This window comes from Schistocerca nitens, chromosome 6 (genome assembly GCF_023898315.1).
Source record: "Schistocerca nitens isolate TAMUIC-IGC-003100 chromosome 6, iqSchNite1.1, whole genome shotgun sequence".
Taxonomy (NCBI): domain Eukaryota; kingdom Metazoa; phylum Arthropoda; class Insecta; order Orthoptera; family Acrididae; genus Schistocerca; species Schistocerca nitens.
In genome coordinates, this window is record NC_064619.1 from 642405315 (window position 1) to 642426088 (window position 20774).

The following is a 20774-nucleotide window of genomic DNA, read 5'->3' on the forward strand; positions in this document are numbered from 1 at the left end:
GTTCCAGACTGTAGTGCCTAGAACCGCTAGGCCACCTCGGCCGGCAACAAAAATTATAGGGACCAAAAATCTGCTACCGTAAGTAGGTCCACGTTTATGTACGATTAGGTTGCCACAGTTATTCATAGATGAAGAGGCTTGCTCAGGATAGACTAGAGCTCAGAGCAGCAAGAAACCAGCCTTCGGACTAGAAACCAAAACAAGAGTAGAGTATTTAAAATCTCTGTTACGAAAAGGGTGCAGTAAAATATCGAACATTCAGACTCAAAATCCAAAGGTCCCGCGTTCGATCTCCGATCAATTATAGATTTCTATCTAACATTTATCACTTCTTTCACCTCTGGCAATGTACGACAGCATGCTGGAAAGTAATGCCTCCGAATTTATGATAAAACTATTAAAAGCTTTTTAAATAGAACGAAAGTTATTAACATACTACATTTTTAACCTTCATTTCTACATATTTATTTCTCAACAGTCACGCTGAATACATTTTTCACGATGAATACTTTTTCCCGACAGACCAGTTTGTTGATCTCGTCACTGTAGGACGCTTAACTTTGTTGACGGAATCACAACCTCACCTCTGCTTGCACCGCTTCTTCACTATCAAAGTGAAGTCCTCTAAGATGTGTTCACGTTTTGGAAACAGATGAATCTCGGATGGGGCCAAGTGGAATTACATGGAGGGCGATCTATGACAGTGAAGCCAAGGCCTCTAGTTGTTGCAGGTGTCGCAACGCTCTTGTGTATCTGGCATTGTCACGCTGGAGGACGCTCCATGTTTGGACGAACTCTTCTGCGGTTAGAAACTCCAATATAGCACGCTTTTTCTCAATCACCGACATGGTTACGTTACGCACCGCCATGTTACACGCTGCAATTTGGAGCCCTGTAGCGGCAGTGGACTGCAACTTGCGCCAGCGAAACAAGAATGTCGACCGAGTAATATGGATGACTTACAATACCTGAACCGATATTGAGAACAAAGTAAAAAATTCGGAGGCATTACTTTTCAGCACTCCTCCATATGCCCATGTGAATAAAGCCTAGTTACACCACGTTTCTGAATTCACCTTAAGCTCTAGGTCCTCCTCCAACTGAGTCCCCCTTCAACTGGGTGAGTCAATTCAAAGGTCGGAGGAAGGCAACGGCACACCACCGCTATAGGACCGTGCTTAGGAAAGCTTTGCGGTGTCCAAAAAAATTTTCGGATTGATGACAGCTTGACTTACTGGGTACAAATTGAAGCCCATTTCCAGCCTCCAGATGTTGCAAAAAGCATTGAGGTTCGACACTGATCCAGTCGTGCCCAAGTCGAATGCTGCATCAGCTCACGATCAAGCTACTTCCGCCTTGTAGGAGCACAATACGTTTCCGCTCATTGTTGAGCGGACTGTTAGAAGTGCCGTACGCTAGGCTGCCACTGGAGAAGACGCCTGCGGGTCGGCGACCAGCTCTGGTGCGGGCTTCCTGGAGCGCTGGAGCCCCGGACCGTGACACCGGCACCGCTCGTTCCTCCAGGCACCGTTCCAGCCAGCGGCTCCGACCTCACGGCGCGTCTGCGTAAACACAGCCGCGGAGCGTGCCACGTGCGCGTTCTGTCCACAGCACTGCTGCAAACACGCTAACGTTTTCCAGAAATACTGGTCCACAAATGCACCGTGTAAAGGGAAAATTTGGAGGATGTCTACAGCAGTGGACAATCAATATGTGATCATGTCTTCAAAGAAATACAGAGCACGAACACTGTGCAGCGCCCTCTCTTTTGTGGCAGAACAAATCACCCGCTTCATTACCCAGATTTAGATTTAAAACACTTTTGATCAAATGTCGAAATTGTTGCTTTGAAAAGGACACTGTGTATTTCCTTCCCAATCTGAACTTGTACTCAGTCTCTAATCACTAATATTCCTTCCCTTTGCCAGTATGTTCTGACTGTTTCCCGTAGTTTCGCTTCCTAAACAATGTTTCCTTTAAATTATGCATGGATTTAGCACGATTTAGGAGAAATCATTGGCCATTTACTGCTCATCATTACACTGGACATGCAGCACTAATTGGATTAATAACTGCTAATAAAGATCTTAGTAAGACATTCTGAAGAGCACGGGGTTCTCGGAAAACTAAATGTTGCTTTTAATATTAATTTTACATTGTTATCTTTGCAAGTATTTGACTAGAGAGGAGTTAAGTTGAGGACCTGTAAAGTTGAGGACCTGTAAACGTACTAACGTTTGTAATGACTGTATTCGTAAATCTAAAAGGTGCACGTTATCACGTAGTTTAGACATTACTATAGGGAGAAAGAGGATGGATATGAATCTGTTAAAGTGTTTAGTAGAAAGGGTAATATACCTAGGAACTTTGTTTATACAACATTAATTGTACGATGTAAGAGTATGACGTTCTGTAAGAATATGTATCCCATATATACAGAGGGTTCAAAAAAAATGTATCCACAGTTTAAAAGTCGATAACTTGCAAACTAATTGATGGAATTGTCTCATTTTTGGTGAAAGTGTAGCTTAAAGTCCAAGTTAAAGATATCACTGTATGTGTTTCAAGCGGTCACCATTAACATCGACACACAAACGTTGCCGCCGATCTGCAGCACGAACTACTGACTGCAACGTGTTCAATTGGATATTTGCACATGAATGTAGGATGGATTCTCGAAGTTCATCCAATGTGCGTGACTTTTGTCGATAAACTACGTCCTTTAGGGTTTTGAAGACAGTAAAGTGGAAGTGCTACATCCCACGTTTGCTACACGCAATGAACGAGGACGACCCAGATCGTAGAATGGAGTACTGCGAGTGGTTTACTAACATGGTGCGCAACGATGAAGAGTTTGCAGAGATGATTGTGTGGTCTGATGAGGCACAGTCCAAACTCAGTGGTACAATAAATCGCCACAGTTGCATCTACTGGGCCCCCGAAAATCCGAACATCCATGTAGACAAAGCCGTGAATTTGACCGGGGTAAAAATGTGGTGTGGGTTGTCTTACCGGGGCTTGATTGGGCCATTCTTCTTTGACGGCACAGTTACCGGTGAGGTGTACTTTCAGATGCTTCAGACATCCATTTTACCTGCCATCAGATACTTGTGTGGAGACGGAAGAGTTTACTTTCAACAAGATGGTGCCACAGTCCGATACCAAAATCGTGTTAGGTCGTATCTCGACGAATATCTACCAGGAAGATGGATAGGCCGTAGAGGTGCTGTGGATTATCCACCACGTTCCCCTGACCTAACTCCTCTTGACTTTTACCTGTGGGGAACACTAAAGGACGTCGTTCATCGACAAAAGCCACGCACATTGGATGAACTTCGAGAATCCATCGTACAGTCATGTGCAAATATCCAACTGAATACGTTGTAGTCAGTAGTTCGTGCTGCAGTTCGGTGGCATCGTTTGTGTGTGGATGTTAATGGTGACCATTTCGAACACATACAGTGGTATCTTTAAGTTGGACTTTAAGCTACACTTTCACCAAAAATGAGACAACTCCGTCAATTAGTTTGCAAGTTATGGACTTTTAAACTGTGGATACTGTGGTGTCACCGCCAGACACCACACTTGCTAGGTGGTAGCCTTTAAATCGGCCGCGGTCCATTAGTATACGTCGGACCCGCGTGTCGCCACTGTCAGTGATCGCAGACCGAGCGCCGCCACACGGCAGGTCTAGAGAGACTTACTAGCACTCGCCCCAGTTGTACAGCCGACGTTCATAGGAATGGTTCACTGACAATCACGCTCTCATTTGCCGAGACGATAGTTAGCATAGCCTTCAGCTACGTCATTTGCTACAACCTAGCAAGGCGCCATTACCAGTTATATTGAGCTTATTATAAAACCTGTACCGTCAAGAGCAATGTACACCAAATATGGATTAAAGTTAAGTATTACATCATCTACGTACTTTATTTGCAATTCTCAAGACATTGTCCTGTTCCAGACCTCACGCCAGTCTGCGTGTAATTAAACGCGTGCATTTCGGCCTCCTCTAGCAACACGGTGTTGGCTCTTCTGCCAACACTTCAGATACATTAATTTGGACCCCTCTGTATAGTATAAATGCGAAAGTTTGTTTATATCTTTATTACTCCTTCAAGCTGAAGCGGCTGGACGGATTTGAATGACATGCGGTATGCTGGGCCGCAAGTGCCTTGTGCCTCAATAACTCCTAGAGATAACTTTCGTTATGATCCATAAACATGGATAGTGAGTTTCGGCATTAACATTTCTTTACAAATAACTGTTCAAGCTTGTCTGTGTGTGTGTGTGTGTGTGTGTGTGTAATGACATTTTATGTGTAAAAGTTGATAGTGGCACAGCATGCTTCAAAACATAAAATTTCAGAATAAAATTCAGTCGTCAGGGCAAAATATATTTTCATTTCGCCTTACCAGTTTCGACAAATTAATTTGTCATCTTCAGAAGTTTAGTATTTGTCGAAACCGGTAAAGCGAAATGAGAATATATTTGCTCCTAACTACTGCACTTTAATCTGAAATATGTACTACAGTTGCTGAAAATTGCAGCCATGAATAAAATCACAAAATAAAGCCTCGAACTCTGCAACGCCAAGGCATTTAAAAGCTGGGTGGCAGTGCCTCTTATAAGGAAAAAACCGCGCTCCTCGATACAAAGCGTACCACAGACAAACCTGCCACAGTGGCAGTACACAATATTTAGACAAGATGATACGAATATGAAATGGTCTTTGACAATTTAGAACTTGAAATATTCAAATTTGGCAGCTGACTTATCACCTAGATCACCATCCTCTAGATGCTGAAACGTTTTGTTGCTGTAGACATTCATAATGTAACCTGCATTCTCTCTATAATTTCACTAAATATTTCGCAATAAGAACGTCTTGAAACCAGTCACACTCAACTATTTTTACGTTACTAAAGTCCTCGTCCTCCTGAATTTTCATGAATATCTGACATAACACGAAAGGAAATGCACTGTATCCCCAATTTTCTCTTTCCCCGTTCTGTCAGACCTCGCTCTACATACACCAGCCTCATTCCCTTGGCCTTCATCTGTTACTTCTCTATACCACCGTCTCCTCCTTTCCTTTCCTTGGGAAGCGGGATTCAGGCCTAATATGCATGTAGATGTAGAATATAATATGTATGTAGACGCAGAAGCTGACAAAAGTCTTTGAACCAAGTGCGTTCTATCACACTTTCAATTACTAACCAAGATAAAATCAAAAGCAATGTCTTCACATAAGAGACTGCCCTAATTTTTGACTAGTAGAAAGCAGTACGTTTTGCTGCACTGCAAACGTTCAAAGGAAATTAAAATAACCGTGTGTGTGTCCCAGAGAAGCGTTCTCAATACGCGTGCGAATAAGAAGACGGAGTGAGCAAAGTTATCAGATTGTTCCCCGACGATGCTATCATTTTCAGATAAACATAGTCGTTGGAGGATGTGCAAAACAATTTCGATAACTTTGAGAATCGACGCGTAAACATCCGCCTACCTTTTTCTGTGTAGTGCTCTCAACGTCGTCCCAAGCAGCAGGTGAAGTTACTCATCTGGGAAACTTCTGGACTGGAAATGTCCTACTTGTGGAATGAATGGGTAGCAAATTTAGTTAAATAATTCTTATGGGCTGCCATTACAACCCGATAATGATGAACTCCGTCGTACAATTCAAAATTGCTGTGTCTAAAACAAGATCTACATACTGCTGAACACCTAGAGCATGATTGACAGTGATAAGGGAAATTTCCAGGTATAAATAAACGATATTGATTGAACTTGGCCGGTATATTGAGGGAACAAAATAATGCAATAAGTATTTTTTCGTTTCTGCCAAATTTCACCTCCAAGGGGTAAATCAGACCCCAGAAGTTCTTTGGGCATATAAGGCTTACAGGGAATACCTTCGAAGACAAGATATATAAAAAAAATGTTTCATATAGAAATTGGAATGTAGTTTACGTTCTTGACAACTGTATAATCAACTTTGGTACTAATTTGAAACTTTGAAAAATACTTCAACACATTTAATTAATTTTTGAAAATAAAAACTTTTATTAGAAGATAAATAAAGAATTTTTCACACCATCTCTATCCACATGTAATAAAGCTTGTTTCTGGAGTACCATGTTTGGAAAATAAACTGTACACAAAGTACTCACGGATTATAATGTCTAAATGTCCATTATTATTCTAATTATTTGTTTTACGTATTTTGCTGTTTTTTAGAATTGTTACTTTACGTTTTAAATTTACGTTCTTTTAGTTTACAGTTTCACATTCATGTATTTTGTTAATTGAAAATTAACAAAATCATTACAGTAACGATAATTTCTAAAGAAATGATTAAAACAACTTTTTTTCACTATACACATAAAATGTAAGAATGTTTTTTTCACACAATACACACGACGGACATCAAAATATAAAACAAAATTCATCAGGACATCAAATTATGGTTGGTGATCATCTCAAATCCTGATTTGCACCAGGCATATTTCAGTACATAGGACAACTTCGGCAAAGAGAATCGATTACGCCCAAGTGACTGCAGGCTGATTATATTGTTTCCCATATGGAGACTGACATCATAAACATGTAGCAGAGTTAAATCTGAAAGTATTTTCAAAACGTTCTTCCAGAATCGAAAGCTGTATACGTCAATAGTTGTACCTGCCCTCAGGTATGACGCTCAAAACGGTTTTCACATTGGCCACCCTCTTTCCATGGTTTTAAAAGAAATTAATGGAGAGTTTGACCGAGAATTAGAGAAGCTCTATTTGGAGCCCAAATGTTCTTCTGACAGCATCGAAATACGGTAACCGAACGTATGACCATGTTAAAAGATATTTAGCAGAAGTTTTCTTTCGCAGTGCGGGAGGAAAACTTTCATTACTGTTAGATTCTTGGGGTGGTCAGTATGAAAGAAACGTTTGGAGAGTAGTACCAGAGGAAAAGGAACTTTTTCACGTGATGATCCCGAAAAGATCGGCAGAGCAGCATGTTGGTATATGTGATTCGACGTCCGAAAAAAAAAACGTGAAAATGTGAAATGATTTTCAGACCCAGTTCTGATGACATCACTCTCCACTTCAGAAATAATATCATCAAGCTGTTGTCACTAGTACATAATCAGTTCTCTTTGTGAAGGTTTCCCAATATACTGAAATATGTTTGATACAAATATATATATTAAGAGCATTTGCCAACACAATTTGCGAGCCCTACTGACCGCTGTGTGTATAACGTGAAGAAATTTCTTTCATTTTATGCGCATGTTGAAAAAGAAATGTTGCTTTAAGCATTTCCTTCGAAACTCTCATTTTGTTTCGTAATAATGAGTTATTTTCTATTAAAAGTGTGTGTGTGTGTGAGAGAGAGAGAATTGCGAACTTAAAAAGTAATTTAAAAGGTAAAACAGCAATAAAAAACAAAAATAAGTGAAACAAATCATTAGAATAATAATAAACTTCAAGGTATTATAATGAGACATGTTGAAAACACTCCAACAGCACAATGCGTACAGCTTATTTTCCAGAAATGGTATTTAGGAAACCAGCTATATTACACATGGATGTATGTGGCGTGAAAGCTTCTTTAACTTACGTGATCAGAAAAATTTTCATTTGGCAGAATTGATGGTGGTGTAGTATTTTGCAAAATTTCAGATTATTAGCAAATTGATTTATACAGTTTTATTGAACGTCTGTTACATTTTAACTTCTATATGAAACCTTTTGTATACGCCATTGTTTCGAAAATATCCCACAAAATCTAGTACGTCAAATTACCTTTCAGACCTAGTTTTCCCCGTTGAAAGTGAAATTGAGCAAAAACGAAAAAATTTATTGCATAATTTTGACCCCTGTACATGCCTGTCAAGTTTCGTCAACATCTTCAGACGTAAGAATGTTCCCTCCTCAGCCAATACCAAGAGTACATCTTAGCACCGACTGCCTTAAATTCGTACCCATCAAGAACCACTAACAAACTTCGTACACTGGAACAATTCACACTTGGTCGGTAGCGTCTACACCGCCATTTTATTCTTATTCCTATTACTTTACTACTTAGCGTGGTAGTGGTAAAGGAGTTTTAATCACTGTTGGACTACCTCCAGTATTCATTACGTTAAAAGTGGATTCTAGTAATCAATATTTGCGACAGCAAAAGTAGCTGATTCATGCTGAATGTCGGGTTGTCCGCATCTTCAATTGCTCTACTGGATACGCTCTCTAGCATCAGTCGGCTCCTCACAGAGGCAGCTCATCTACAGCGAGATACGGCGCGGGCGCAACTGTACTCGCTGGCTGCTTGCATATGCGTTGCAGTAGTGCCCTGTTTTGTTGCTCACTATTGCACCCCTTAAAAAAAATGGCAAACGGGGCCCGAAATAAGAGAAAGCGCACAAGGTGAATGCTTACCAATTTCTAGTCAGTTATCTACTGAAAAATTCATACAAAATAAAGTACCTTTTTTAATATTTTAAGAATGCCTGCATCACGCTTTTAAAAATATCTTTTTTTCATTTTGTTTTGCGGTCCGGTCACTTTTGTATCGAGGTCCTTAAGCGAAGTCTAGATAACCTGCACTGTGAATGCGAAATTGCGAATGAGAAATATGAGAACAGAACAGTAAAGGGCGCGCACAGAGCCAAGTAGACGGCAATTTCAATCTCGCTCCGTTGGCACATGGAATAAGGCTGATATTGATAGAAATTATTCCTACACGCAGTTAACGGGCAAATGATTAAAACTTTTCTCGCATTCGACACGAATGAGGTTCAACTCTCGTCGGGCCCCCAATCTATTCACGCAATTGCTTTGAAAAACGACTTTTCAAATTTCCTGAGACAACCATGCACTTTGTAGCTTGAGATCCATCTGTACCGAGCGAGGTGGCGCAGTGGTTAGACACTGGACTCGCATTCGGGAGGACGACGGTTCAATCCCGCGTCCGGCCATCCTGATTTAGGTTTTCCGTGATTTCCCTAAATCATTCCAGGCAAATGCCGGGATGGTTCCTCTGAAAGGGCACGGCCGACTTCCTTCCCCGTCCTTCCCTAATCCGATGAGACCGATGACCACGCTGTCTGGTCTCCTTCCCCAAACCAACCAACCAACCAACCATCAATCTGTAATTGCCTCGCTATTGATTGCACTCTAAAACATGAATCGTTCCATTTTCGCTTCCTCTTACTGAGTCAATCTATCCGTCAACATTATTACAGAGCCCAAGACAAACAGCTTTGCTGATGTGCCGGGCAGTTAACTGATAATGCGTTCAGATCTGTATCAGTAGCTCTGCTGCTACGCTATCGCCGCCGAAAGATAAGCAGTTCTGTGGAGCAGCTTCAGTCGTATGCAGTGCAGAGAAAGCAAACAAAGCAGATAAGTCGCGTTACAGACAACTAGCATAGTTTATCGGACTATTAAGAAAACATTAAACGTATATAATTATCGGCGAAGCTATGATAAAGATAAGCCTCAATTTTTCAACCACAAGTGGCGACATTAAGCGGTCTGCGAAAGGATATTTGCCAGACCTAAAACATGTACCTTCAGACAGGTCATAGCAAAAAAAAAAAAAAAAAAAAAAAAAAAAAAATTAAACAGAAAAAAATCGAAAAAGTAATTTAATATGGGAAATAAAGACAACGAACAATAAGTATAGTTGAGCTAAAGGCTAAGAATCTGTAGGAAGTCGACAGACAAATGTTTAATGAACTAGCGTTTTCTTTATAATGATTACCGCCGGCCGCGGTGGTCTCGCGGTTCTAGGCGCGCAGTCCGGAACCGTGCGACTGCTACGGTCGCAGGTTCGAATCCTGCCTCGGGCATGGATGTGTGTGATGTCCTTAGGTTAGGTTTAAGTAGTTCTAAGTTCTAGGGGACTGATGACCACAGCAGTTGAGTCCCATAGTGCTCAGAGCCATTTGAACCATATAATGATTACCGTTTTAGTAATTTTTTGTTTGTATGAAACGTACTGGCAGAGGGAGGGTACTTGATGGTCCGAGCAGTAAGATATCTCGTACTAATAGCAAAATCAGTCTGCCCTCGTAATACCAATTATTAACAGAGGCACAACGCTAAAATTCGGAAACGGAATACCAGAATATGTAGCCGTCAATGTGTTCTCATTAAATCAATTGGAACGAAGGACGACACGAGTAATAACTGCATAATCATTGAAGGTCACCAGAAGAGAAATAATGATAGGACACAGTAACGAGCAAGGAGAAAAAGATGCAGGACGTTGGAGCTATCAAAGCCTACGTTTCCACAGTCTAACAAGGAAAACACGGAGACAGGAAACCTAAGCGGTATCTACTCTACCCACTCGTTCATCAAGTCACTGTACAGTGCATGGTTGAAAATACTTCATAGCATCATTAGCCACTTGTTGTCATATTCCATGCATGTACGGAGCCTACACTAACCCCTTTTTATCTTATTGTCATTAAATGTACTCGAAGTGTACAACGGAAGTTCTGCAACTCGACAACCGATTAGTTTGGATTTATTAAACAGGACTTAGAGAACAACGAATGCCGTCTTCTTCCGATTTCCATTCTGGTTTGCTGAAGATGTGTTACACGTTTGCGCGCGCTAAACCACACAGTCACGATTTCCCAGCGTGCTTATAAATTTGTTAGAAGTCTTCCGTCTACCTGATAATAACACGGTACTGGAGCACAATTCGGGAATAGATTTTAAGAGATTCTTGTATATGTCCTCCTTATCAAATGCATTGCAGTCTCCCAAAGTATTCCGAAGAAATCTTATACTCGCCTTCTCTAGAAAAATTCAGTTTTTTTTTCTTGTTTTAGTCCATACTTCCACTTCCCAAAATATGGAAAGCAAAGAGCTTGCAGTAGAAGAATTGCTCATAGCTCTTAAGATATGCGTGTTAGACCCCATGTTTACTTGACTTTTTTTGTTTCGAATGATTATCCATGTCATATCCTTGAATAGTGACCATCACTTCTGAAACACCCTGTATATCTAAGACTGCAGCCTGGAACAATATGGTCGAAAAGTAGGTTAATAGTTGGGAAACGGTTAAGAGGATGAAGGATTAAAATTTATACTTACTACATCTGAATTCAGCCTCTTAATAAGCTTCTGTTTATTACCGCTTTCTCCTCTCAATGCCTTGAGCTTACCATACAGCGAACTTCGTGGTTGGTCCCGTAACGTCCCACTACCTCTTTGCCTTCTTTCACAAGTGTCATAACCATAAATACGTGTGACTGAAAAATACAGTTCCGCTTGTGTCTTGGATTTCTCGACTTCACAAGGAAACAATCGTAACAAAGGATGTACAGACCTTCCGAAGGACTGCATAGTGTGCCTTGCTCGACGTTGCTCACTACAGAGAAGGGAAACTCGTCACCACACTGGTTGTCGACGGTTGGCTGCCTCTGTTTTGGCCAGGCTACACCACTCTACACTGTACACAACGGATCTGGGGAAAAAAATAGCGTACTGGCAGTTCAAAAGCAAAATGTAGAACAGTATGATCAGGAGCAGTGTTTGTACGTTATCTGAAGGTAGAAATGAAAAAGACGGTGAAATGTAGACATGGTGCCATGAACTCAAAATGAAAACTGTGACTATTTAATTAGGTAACAAAAATTGGTTCACAGTTATATGCTCGACTGAATTACGAAACTAGGACATTAGCAGTTAATTCCAGAAAAATACTGTTATTGGTCTGAAAAGATCACTCCATACCCCATATTACTGCGGAAGTCAGCCGTAAGTTTCTTGTCTACATAGTACGTGTGTATCATAACAATTTATGTTAACTTGTATTCAGTTTGAATGTACTGCGCAAATTCCGTAGGCGCGTAAATGCTTGAAAGCAAATAGAGAAGCGGGAACACTTGTTGCATACTGACTGTACAGGCTCCCGGAAAATCGATAGTTTTGAAAAAAATATTTTACGCCGGCGCGCCACGCGCTTTCCTTGCGTTGCGAGAACCTTTTGACGTCACTGGGTTTCCTAAGAACACCAACCCACTCCGGCCACGTACGTTCCTGTTTCTTTACATCCTGTTTGCTCCAGCTAACAACCTTACAATTTTACCGTTCTTAACACTTTCTTTTTCCAAGCTCTTTCTGCTGCTTTGCATGACATTATACCAAGAACTGGCGTCTTCTTTTGGGTAAATAATGTCCAACTACTTGTGTAGATCACTAGCGTAGTATATGTACATTCTTAAAATCGACTCCAAGCAGTGCATTAAGTCACGCTGTGTACGCAAAAGAAGTCAGGCTTGTTGCTTCTCTGGAGACAGTGATCTTACTGCAAATCGAAAGTGTCATTTCAGGAAACAATGATGGGAACTGTGTACAGAAACTAACCTCCTTGCTGGAGTGCATGTTCAAATATCTTCGCCACGTCCTTGAGTTATGACGATGTTCTCGTCTCCACCCTCGGGATATCTCGTTATTGAATTTGTGATAGAATACGAAGGCGGAATGGGCTAGGAAAGGGGAGTAGACGTGGAATTCCAGACTTACTGACAGCAATAGTATATGTGAATTCATCGACACACGTCATTCACAAGAGAGATACTCCAATTCGAACGGGTAAAACGCAATAAAAAAGATTTTCAAATAGAGAGATGTGTCTCTTCTACCACCCACAGAGGCTACCACACGTCTTGCTCATTTTGTACTCTTGCAAATTGACAAACTGCATTTCACGCTACATGACAATTCGTGATACGTCTTCTCTCTGTTATCTACAACCAGATTTTTGCACTGAGATACAAGAGATATGTTTACACATGCATGGCAAAGTATTCGCTAGGATGTCGATGTAGATGATGTGACCATTGTGGCTTTTGATATTCAGCTACTGCTGTGCTGACACACAAAAAGATATTTTACGTGCACATGCTTCCCTGTGAAATGTGTTCCATTCCGTTGTGTTCTAATCAACCCAATGAAACTAAACATTTGTTGTCAACTAACAAGATACTGTAATGATGTACGACAACACAGAAATTTCTATTTTGAGAAATATGACAGAATTCATGGATTAACGTGTATGAGTGCAGATATTTTTATATGTGATACCTTAATATATGCACATGTCAGTGTGTTGGTTGTTTTTTTTGACAAAAATTTTACAAACTTTACAGCCTAGTGTTTTGTGCACGGTTGCAACTGTGCCGCTAACTGGATAACGCCTGTCAATATAGACTAACCATTTTGTGTCCACACTTCAACAACTGACCTGATTCTCAGGCTCCTGCCACATTTACTTGGAGGTACTACCAAACCTAAAAACATACAACTTGTAATAACCATAATTACTTGTCTGTAAATGACGTAAATACTGATGTAATGATGTTCAGTATACCGTCCTCTGTCAACAATAGAAATAGGTGCACTTACACTTGCTACATCCTGTATATAGTTTCAAATTTATGTTTAGCTTTGTACTGTATTATATCTCATTCAGGACTCTTGTAAATCTGCTGGTAACAATTATTGTTTGTTACACTATATTATTTCCTTGCCGCCTTTTTCTTATGTAATCCAGATTCGTTAATATTGCAACGTCGACTGTACATTAATAGAGAGCGTTACGAATAAATGACTTCGATGGATGGCAAAAGGTACACACAGGTATTTAAAAATAATATCCCACGATTCCTCCTCTCTCGTGCGCAAGTACAGACGCACGGAGACAAAATCACGTGCGCAAAAAGTAGAGTAACGAAAAGGACGCATTCTACGCATGTGCAGTATCGAGTCCATCCATACCTTGCCTCACTATCCAAGCATTCTGCTAGAATCTACTTAATCCCTCGGCATTTGTGCTGCGTTTAGCAGGTGAATGACGACAGAAAACAAGAAGCTGGCTAAAGGTAAAATTGTATCTAAATAGTACAGGTACTAAACTGCGTGAAATACGAAGCGACAACGACATCTTTCTGAAAATTTCTGGAGGATGTCACAGTAAGTTTCCAATTTTCTTCTACCGAAACAGAACTTTATCTCTAGCAATATACCGTTTGCGTAATGCTATTTATGCAGCCGTAAGGTTGGCAGTAACATTATATTATCTGTTATCTGAGAACCGGCGAGTCATATGCCATACTGCGCTATTTATTTCACTTTTCGAAACAAAGCCTTTCACTGATATTTTCCGAAACTGCGAAAACCTTAAGGTATGTTCTTGGTGGATACCGGTATGTTGAGATTCGTTAGCACCCATTAAGTCATTTGCATTTTATTATATAAAAAAATGTTTACACAGCTTCACTCAGCCCAAGATCAACCATAACGGAGGTCGTGTTTTGCTGCCAGCCATATATTCTTTCGAAGCTGTATTGTATATGACCTCTGTTTGGCTGTAGTCATCTATAAATTTCCCTGTGCTTTGTTTGGAAACACAGACATCACTGCACATAAATCGCCTTAAAGTATAATCACACTTCACTGCACAACGAAAAACCCGTAAATGTCGTCTGCTAAACAGACTCCGACCAAATCCGGGACGCAGTGCGGTATGACGCCCGCCCTCTATTTCGTAACAAATCAGACATGAGTATTTGCGCTGTCCGAAATGTGGAGCGCATACGCAACGTCGAACGGATTTCAGGCAACTTGTGGAAGCTCTGCTGGCGCCGGATACGACGCCACAGCTGGCGGCGTGACATGACCTACCTCAGTGCTCGGAGTCAGTGAGCGCAGCACGGAGCCCGGAGCACAGCACAGGCCGCCGTCGCTGTCGCCGTCAGTCTGAGCGTCTGACCATGAACTGGCCGGCGCGCAACCCGCGCCTCGCTTTTGTGGGCTGGCGGTGGTGCAGTGTTGCCAGCCTGGCCGCGCGGCCACACATTATGTCATCCAGCATCAGCGCCTCTGCGTCCGCTAGCTTTTAAATCTCGCGCCGCTGCTCGCAGGTCCCGTGAAAATAGCACGAGCCACTTCACACACGCGGTCGCTAACGCACACGCACACATCTGTGTAGTCCTCGCATTAGCAGGTCTGTAGCCGGCGAATAGTGTCATCAACCGCATATCCGGGGATCATCCGCATTATAAAAATTTTCTTTTAATCCTCCCAGCTCCCTTATTGGCCGACTGTTTCTATCGTAATTCGTTGATAATCACTATTATATATACGAGGGCTGTTCGGGAAGTAAGGTCCGATGGGAAGCGAAATGAAAACCACAGTGAAAATCAAAAACTTTTTTACCGCAAAAGAAAGTGGTTCAAATGGCTCTGAGCGCTGTGGGACTTAACATCTGAGGTCATCAGTCCCCTAGACTTAGAACTACTTAAACCTAACTAACCTAAGGATATCACACACATCCATTCCTGAGGCAGGATTCGAACCTGCGACCGTAACAGCAGCGCGGTTCCGGACTGAAGCGCCTAGAACCGCTCGACCAAAGCGGCCGGCTATTCGCAACAGTTAACCACACCTTCCAGCTACCTCTCTATATAGTCGCTGCCAATACTCTACGCTGGTCTGCCTTTCGTTGTTTGTGCCAAAATGTTGTCTTCGTAGCCAGCAGTTCGTGTGAGCAGAGATGAACAATGGAGGGAGCCAATTAATGGCTGCATTCTGGGTGATCAAACACTTCCCGTCGAAAACGCTGCAGGAGTGTCTTCACTGCCCCTGCAGAATGTGGTTGAAAAATGTCTTGAAGAAAGAAACGCAAGACACTTATGTTATGTCGGCTGCATAGCTTCAGGAGAAATCGCTCACGAGATCCACATACTTGGCGAGAGACGCTGTTGTTTTAGGCATTTCTATGTGACCACTTTGTGCTCTGAACCGAAAAGAGCGACGTGCAGCGTTCGAAATGCACACTAAAGACACTGCCCAACAATCTGTGTAAAGTTCCATCGGATTTTCACAGTGGTTTCCATTTCGCACCTAATCGGACCTTACTTTCTGAATACGCATCGTATTATTCTCACAAAGCACAGTGTGTCCCACATTAAACCAGTACACCGCACGTATCAGTTAGTCATCTATAATCTGATTGCTTGTGAAGTGGCAACACTTTCACGAAAGTTGGCTAGACTGAATTTTATCAGAAAGTTGGGCACAGATATGTGTTCATGCGTCATTTGTTATGAGAAGCTCCTATTGTATAGCTGTTACAGAAATGCGGCAGTGCAGTTTGCAGTAGAACAACGAATTGATATTGTAGAGTGTTACATAAAGACACGCTCCATCAAGTAATGTAAAGAAACGTTTCAAGTGAAGTATCCTGGTAGGAAAGTCCCCACCACCAGCACTATTCAAGAACTGTATAAGAAATGGAGGGCTGCAGGATATGTTCAGAATATGCAGAGCAATAGGTGGCCAACAGTGAGGAGCGCTGAAACTATGGACAGAATTCTCATGGCCATGACGAGAAGTCCCCCGCAATTCGGTATGGAAGTTATCGTAGCAGGTTTGTGTGTCTCGAACACTGTGTCATCGTGCCATCGTGCACAAAAAGATATGAAATTAATACGTCTGTTGTCTGAGTGTGGTGCAAGAGCTGAAATTTGAGGTTCATTATGGTCTCTCTCTCTTTAGTTGTTTAGTAAGTTCCGACTATCCCTGACCCAATGAACCAAAGCACGCCAAATTTCTACTGTCCTGCACTTTCTTCCGTAGGCTTTTCAGCTTGGAACACATCACTGATGTGATGCCGTCCATCCGTCTCATCCTTTGACATCCTCTTCTTCCAGTACCTTTGATCTTCTCCAGTATTAGCGATACGATAGAAGACCTGGTTGCCCATTTGTCTGAAGCTCCAGAGATTTTTCTTTAAACACCTGTCTGTTTTGTGCATGTTAGGCAATTATTATCATGCAGATGGCAGTTCATCATTAATGTAGGTGGACGATATTTTCAACGACGTCTCTAAAACCGTGTTCATCAGACGATAGTTTAACCACCGTCTCTGGACGTCACTAGCATCAAAATCTTAATGGACCCCTAAGACATGGAAACGGTACACCTGTGACATTTTTCTCATATATTTTTTTATGTTTCTTTTTACCTCATCTGAACACTCTGAAATTTTGCATACGTATTTTTTTCACCCTTTATATACAGCGATTGGTCAAAATTAAATAAAAAAATAGTGGTAAATAAAAATACCAGCTTCCTAGCCTCTGGCTTAGGCAGGTTAATCTGTCACCGCAACCTGATTTCACTTTTACATTCTTTCATTCCGCCAACTCAAAACTAGATTGACATCTTCCACCCTAACGTATATTTTAGGCTACACTAACGATCAGTCTGTCACCGCAGCGTAGATTCCGCCTTTGAGGTGAAAACATTAATAATGTTGTAACAAAGATAGTACAAAAGTGTTGCGTATATCAATAACAGAAATGTCCCTCAGTGGCAGAAGTAGAAAATAAACAAAGAGCCGTGCACGCAACGCGAGTAAGTCGTGTCATTTCCTCAACACAACCAAGATTCGTATTTCAAACGAAATCATTAATAATAAAATTTCGACAAAATTGGTCGACATACAGAAACGTCAGTATGTGGCAAAAGCAATACGTGAAGGAAAAGCCGTGTAAAAAATACAATTAATTCGTATGTTGGCGGAAGGGAGACTTATGTAGTCAACAGCTGTTTTTGGCTATCACATACTGTCATCCCATTGGTAGGTAGTCAACAGCTGTTACTGGATACCACATACTGTTATCTTGACGCGGAAACGCATTGAGAACGTCTGCTGTGTACCACCAAAAGATACAACGCGCAAAGTAAAGTTTAGCTCCAATGATTGACCGTACTTCTCTGGCGAACTGTACCTGGTGTGTAAAACCTGGATACTATATGGAATATTCAGACAAAGCTATATCCTATCAAATAAAAGAGTATCTCCCTAATTTGAGCATCACAAAATTCCTCTACGCAAAGGCTTTGTAGTCATGAGGTCTATGGTTTCTAATTTCCACTCTGTTCTCTTACGGAAACGCTCATCCATAAGCTTCATTCCATTTGTATCCTTACTTCCAGATTGCCCTTCACATTCAAAACAAAATCAATCCATACGCTGTCAGCAATGTATTCAAGAGGGTCGACCCTAAGATCACTGTTAATGAGGATGAAAACATGATTCCTTAATCGAAGATCCGAAAAGCCACCTGCGACATGATTCGCCTTGTCCAGATACTCTCAGTATCCCCAAAACCTACTAATTACATTTCCTACAGTGCCTCACTTAACGTCGCAGACCACGTCCACCCATCAGGCCCCACTCCACGTTTACTATTTCCAAAAATGCCTTACCTACAGTGAGCAACTGAACGAGTGGTATAAAAAGCGGTTCAAAAAGTTTCGATCAAATTTCCCAGGAAAGGAAATGTACACAGCAGACGTTCTCAATGCGTTTGCGCGTCAAATTGGAGGTAGCCAGTGGGATGACAGTATGTGGTAGACAGTAACGGCTGTTGACTACATACGAGTTGGATGACAGTCACTTTCATGTGTTAGGTTATCGTTAGGCACTTCATAATAGACTTTTAGGACAAGTACTATCAATACTTCTGCAAAAATGTTGGAACTACTTGAATCTTCCCAGCTTCAAGATAAGGAGCAGTTCAGACATCAGACAAAGCTGTTTGTCGATAGTCGAATTCACTAAAATAAGAACAAAACAGTGACTAGACAGGAATAAAAGATTATCTCGCCACTGGAGACTTTAACGACTGGGTGCAACACGAACTCTTACTCTAAGCTGCAAAAACTTGTCACGTAAAAACAATACACCCGCAGCCTGAAAAACGTGAACATGAAAGTTACCGTATGTAACTAAGGTTTCACGATCGGCAATTTAAATTTCTGTGGAAAATGAAATATTTGCTGTAGAAGGTGACAAAGACCTCACGACTCAAGGAAATATTTTCTATGGCACTACCGCAATTTCATGCCAGATGCTAAACCGCAAAAGTATGCAAAAAGAAGATGCAGAAGAAGAAGGAAGAGCGTACCACAAGCAGAAACGCTGCGCATGATACTTCACCATATTCAGGTGTAGTCAACTGACATCTTGGAGACTTACATACAGTTTTACACTTTAAAAATATTTAAAAGAGAATTTTTTTGGTGCGCCCGCAGCGCGTATTAAGTCGGAGAACGACAGAAACATTGTATCATCATTGTGGTATCAGTTGCAAATGCAAAAATTGCCAAAACGTGCTCGTCGTGATGTAAATATAACGGGTTAATTACGTGTCAATTGCATCAGCCCTTATCTTGATGTCTTGCAACAACTTTTATTTATTCACGAACGCCCTTTCGGCTTCTTTAATTGTACCCACTTGAATACTGATCGTCATTATAGCATATAAAATAAAAGCAGTACAGAGGACTGACACTAAAAGAAAACAACATGCTAGGACAGACAAAGTTCTGGGTTTGAATCACGCAGTTTTAATCAGCCAGGCACTTTCAATTTACTTGTGTATGAAATCTATACTTATGATAAGGTTTATATGTGTAAATCTCGTAACTATTTCGTTACCTGGCACCTCCGTCAGTCTTAAGATTATTTTATCTGTGATTGTTAACCTTTGATGGCACCTTAGAATGGTTTAAGAAGCCGAAAATGGGTTCATGAAGAAACAGAAAAATAAAAAATGCCTTTTTTTGCCTTGGTGATTTCTAACACGTTCTTCCATGGACCGACGAAAAATCCGTGTTAAGTAAGGTTTCAGTATGATGGATAAATAAACACTTGTTATTGAGCTTAAAAAAACAATAAAAGTCAGCGAATCATTAGAAGTAAGACGTCATACGGTCTGGCGTTGCTAGACAGACACCTCAACTAATAGGATAAGAATTTTTTGTTCCTCACACATGCACGAATAAAACAGAAAACTGTCATCAAACCAATCTCTGAGGAATTACCTGACGTTATAATCTAACACTTATTTCTGCGGCCACGAAGCGACAACGTAGATGAACATAAATAACGAACGAAAACTAACGCCTTATTGATTCGATTGAATGTTTGCCATGTGTGCTTCAGTTTTACATGTTCATAATACCTTTCGTTTTTGCTTTATAAACGGAGCTATTAGATCATCCGAAACGAGAAACTATCAAACTCCTTGACTACACCGGTCTATCGGAACTGTGATGACGTTAATTACTACGAGCAGAATATTTCCAGATTTATGTATAGGAGAAGAAAATAACTGAATCGTTTGAAATGTGATGTTACAGAAGGATATTGAAGATTAGGTGGAAAGGTCGGATAACGACTGAAGAGATGCTGAAGGTGCACTGGATGTAGGATGCAGCAGTTATTTAGAGGTGAGGAGACTTGTACAGGGTTGACTAACGTGGAGTGCTGCATCAAACTAGTCTTCTTAATAAAGGCTACAAATGTGTTTTACATTTTAAACAAAATATTTTCTTAATTCTTTTTGCCTTACTAATTTCATAATGAAGCAGCACGACTACAGTCACAAAACTATCGGGAGATCTCAACACAAAATCATCACTAAAATCATAATCTTCATCAGCATCATTTCTCACAGCAGCACGTAAGGCTAAACTTGGCATTGGCTAGCTGGAGACGTTTACTGTGCTCCAACGAGTCGCGATCTCACCTTTTCTTCAAATGGCGCAAAGTGTTTCCGGCACGGTAGCTCAGCGTGTTTGATCAGAGGGTTAGCTGCCCTCTGTAATAAAAAACTGAATGAATGGATCAACGATTAACCCTAACAGACTTCGTGGTACGTCCGCCACGAGCAAATAGAACGA

At 41.1% G+C, this 20774-nt stretch overlaps 1 long non-coding RNA gene across 1 annotated transcript in view; it reads right to left on the reverse strand.

Annotated features, from left to right (window-relative positions):
* Positions 1-14795, reverse strand: part of LOC126262340 (uncharacterized) — a 143107-nt gene extending 128312 nt beyond the window's left edge. Inside the window, exon 1 of the long non-coding RNA XR_007546721.1 lies at positions 14700-14795. This is a non-coding gene — a long non-coding RNA (uncharacterized LOC126262340). The remainder of the gene's footprint in view (positions 1-14699) is intronic.
* Between the last annotated feature and the right edge of the window lie 5979 nt (positions 14796-20774).